Raw genomic sequence first — 3,768 nt, 5'->3', positions numbered from 1 at the left:
TCTTAGTGGTCTGGGAGATATATAAGGAAAAAGTTAAAGGGGGAGTTTAATGCTCATAAATCCAATTTTAAATCTCACACTATGCACCCCCATAGAAAGAACTGATAAAAAGAACACTTGCTGATTGTGTGTATTTAACCTGGTTGTGATCTTGTGGAGGGGGGAGGAAAGGGAGGGAGGGAGAAAAATTTGGAACTCTAAATCTTATGAAAATGAATGTTGAGGGGCAGCTAGATGGCACAGTGGATAGAGCACTGGCCCTGGAGTCAGGAGGACCTGGGTTCAAATCTGGCCTCAGACACTTAACACTTACTGGCTGTGTGACCCTGAGCAAGTCACTTAATCCCAATTGCCTCACAAAAAAAAAAAAAATGAATGCTGAAAACTATCCTTACATGTAACTGGATGGAAAAAATAAAATAAATGTTGCTAAAAATAAATAAATAAAAAGATTTATTAGGAGAGAGATCACTATGGAAAACTGTCCTACCAGAGTGAGAAAATATCTGGTCTTTTGTATGTTTACAAAACAAAGGAGAGGAGAGAGCAATAAAACTGGGAGGAGATCTTTGAATAATGAGGTTATCTGTAGGATATGCAGCATCCATCCATATCCTGCAATGCTTTCAACACCCAGTGCTGAGGTGGGAGACAAAGCTGCCCCTCCCCTGGGAAGGTTCTAGGATTTCTTGGGATAAGTGGGGTTTCATACCACAACAGTTGGCCATTCCTTCTTCAGCTAAGGTCTACTTAATTTCTATTTCCTAAGTTTGTTTCATACACTCGGTGTCCTAACCAACATTTGTAGTTACTATAATATTCTGTCAATTGTTGTTGTTCAGTTGTTTTCAGTTGTGTCCTCTTCAAAACCTCTTGGGCTTTTCTTAGCAAAGATACTGGCGTGTTTGTCCTTTCCTTCTCCAACTCATTTTACAGATGAGGAAACTGAGGCAAACAGGGATAAGTGACTTGCCCGGGGTCACCCAGCTAATAAGTATCTGAGGGGAATTTTAATTCAGATCTTTCTGATTCCAGGTCTGATGCTCTATCCACTGTGCCACCTAGCTGGTGAAATTACTTCAAAGCTATGATGAGTAGTAATTTGCTCCACCCAATCAAGGAGCCGGCTCAGCTGAGCAAGAAAGTTACTCATCCTTCAGTTACCTGGAAATGAACTTGGTGGGTACTTCATAAAGGAAAAAAAGGTCTCAGAGGGCCAGAAAATATCCCATTTTTAGATTAGGGGAAGAGATGTTTTATAATAATCAATTTAAAGTGATACTTGACACTTACTAGCTGTGTGACCTTGGGCAAGTCACTTAACCCTCATTGCCCCCCCCCCCAAAAAAAAAGAAAAAAGAAGATATGGGAGAATTCTCCAATTGATAAATAGTAATGGTCAGTGTAGTGGGCCTAGGGTCAGTCAGAATGTTCTTTCTGTGAAGAACAAAATAGCTAGCCAACTTGCTAACCGGGCAGACATGCCTCAAGGGTACAAGGAAAGTGGATGCAATACAAATCAATAACAGGAGGTCACATATGTATATTACCTGATTAGAAAGAGGAGGTGGAGGCAGCCAGGTGGCACAGTGGATAGAGCACTGGCCCTGGATTCAGGAGGACCTAAGTTCAAAACCGGCCTCAGACACTTAACACTTACTAGCTGTGTGACCCTGGGCAAGTCACTTAACCCCAATTGCCTCAAAAAAAAAAAGAAAAGAAAAGAAATAGGAGGTGGCATGACCCAGGAACTCAGGAATGTAAACACAACTGTTTCAAGTGTCCCCCAGCCCCTAAAGCTGGAATTTTCTGTTTTTAAGTCTCCTCCATTAACCCACTATAAAGACATTGTCTTTCTTTCTTTCTTTTTTTTTTTTAGTGATGCAATTGGGGTTAAGTGACTTGCCCAGGGTCACACAGCTAGTAAGTGTTAAGTGTCTGAGGCTGGATTTGAACTCAGGTACTCATGATTCCAGGGCCAGTGCTCTATTCTCTGCGCAACCCAGCTGCCCCAGACATTGTCTTTCTTCAGGCTCCCCTCAGGGAGGAAGAGGTCTTAAACTTCTCCTACAGGTCACATCCCCCTTGCACCAAATAAAACTTTATGCTATCTCTGATTGGAGTGTGTGCTAGTCTAATATCCAAGAACCAATCCATCAGTGACAAAAGGATATGAACAGGCAGCTTTCAGATGAAGAAATCAAAGCTATCTATAGGCACATGGAGAAGTGCTCTAAATCACTTTTTTTTTCACATTTTAATTTTCTTTATTATTCAAAAAAAATATCCTTTTTATTTACTTTTTTGACTCTGTGACTGTGCCTTCAACACCTTCACAACAATTTTCTGCTCCTCAATCAGAAAAGCAAGCTTGATCCTGCCATGGACACATTTAGCACACATGGAGCCACCATAAGCCCTGCTGACATGCTTTTTGCTCTTTGATAGCCTCATAAGAACTTTAGGTCTCACTGCACGAACACTTCAAAGTCTTCCTGGGCACACACCACAGGCTGATTTTGGTGCTTTTCCAACTTTCTTAGTATAAAGGTAAACAATTTTGTTACCTGGGGTTCGTGACAGCCGAGTTTTGTTGGAAGCTGTGTTGTAGGACAACCTACGGCAATATGTCAGACGCTGAACCATTTTTAATTTCTGTCGAGTCCGTCACCGGAAGAGAGAAAAGCTCTAAATCACTTTTGATTAGAGAAATGCAAATTAAAGCAGCTCTGAGGTACCACCTCACACCAATCCAAATGGCTAATATGACAAAAAAGGGAAAATTATAAATATTGGAGATGTGGGGAAATTGGAACATTAATTCATCCTTGGTGGAGTTATGAACTGATCTAACCTTTCTGGAGAGCAATTTGTAACTATGACCAAAAGGCAATCAAACTGTGCATACCCTTTGATACAGCAATACTACTGCTAGGTGTGTATCACAAAGAGATCATAAAAAAGAGGAAAGGACCTACATGTGGGAAAATATTAATGGCAGCACTTTTCATGATGGCAAAATACTGAAAACTGAAGGAATGGGTCAGCTAGGTGGCACAGTGGATAGAGCGCCAGCCCTGGATTCAGGAGGACCTGAGTTCAAATCCAGCCTCAGACCCTTGACACTTACTAGCTGTGTGACAGTGGGCAAGTCACTTAACCCCGATTGCCTCACAAAAGAAAGGAAGGAAGGAAGGAAGGAAGGAAGGAAGGAAGGAAGGAAGGAAGGAAGGAAGGAAGGAAGGAAGGAAGGAAGGAAGGAAGGAAGGAAGGAGGGAAGGAGGGAAGGAAGAAAGGAAGAAAGAAAACTGAGGAGATGCCTATCAATTGGGGAATGGCTGAACAAACTGTGGCATATGAATGCAATGGAATACTCTTGTGCGATAAGAAAGGATGAACAGGCAGATTTTAGAAAAACCTGGAAACACCTGTACGAACTTGTTATGGACCTTAGGTGCCTCAGAAGTTTCCCAGGGAAAATCAAGGAACTTTCTCCTTGAGAAACTAAACCAAAGGACAGACACACCTGATCTGGACTGAAATACTCCAGGACCACCAACCTTCATTCCAGTCCCCCCCCACCCCTTGAGGAGATAGCCCTATTAGTTATGGCTGCCAAAGTTGTGAGAAGAGACAGAACAACCTCCCATACCAGACTGCTTCCAACCCACCACCCAATAAGGGAACTTTCCACAGTAAGATGATCACCCCATTGGACCACCATGGGTCCTCTATAAAAGTATCCACCTATGAGGAGATAGGTGTCTC

At 42.2% G+C, this 3,768-nt stretch overlaps 1 pseudogene; it reads right to left on the bottom strand.

Moving 5' to 3' along the window:
* Positions 1 to 2,292: 2,292 nt before the first annotated feature.
* On the bottom strand, positions 2,293 to 2,679 carry LOC122743368 (annotated as a pseudogene).
* Between the last annotated feature and the right edge of the window lie 1,089 nt (positions 2,680 to 3,768).

Source organism: Dromiciops gliroides, chromosome 2 (genome assembly GCF_019393635.1).
Source record: "Dromiciops gliroides isolate mDroGli1 chromosome 2, mDroGli1.pri, whole genome shotgun sequence".
Classification (NCBI taxonomy): Eukaryota; Metazoa; Chordata; class Mammalia; order Microbiotheria; family Microbiotheriidae; genus Dromiciops; species Dromiciops gliroides.
The sequence above is the reverse complement of the archived record's forward strand: the minus strand, read 5'-3'. Positions and strand labels throughout refer to the sequence as shown.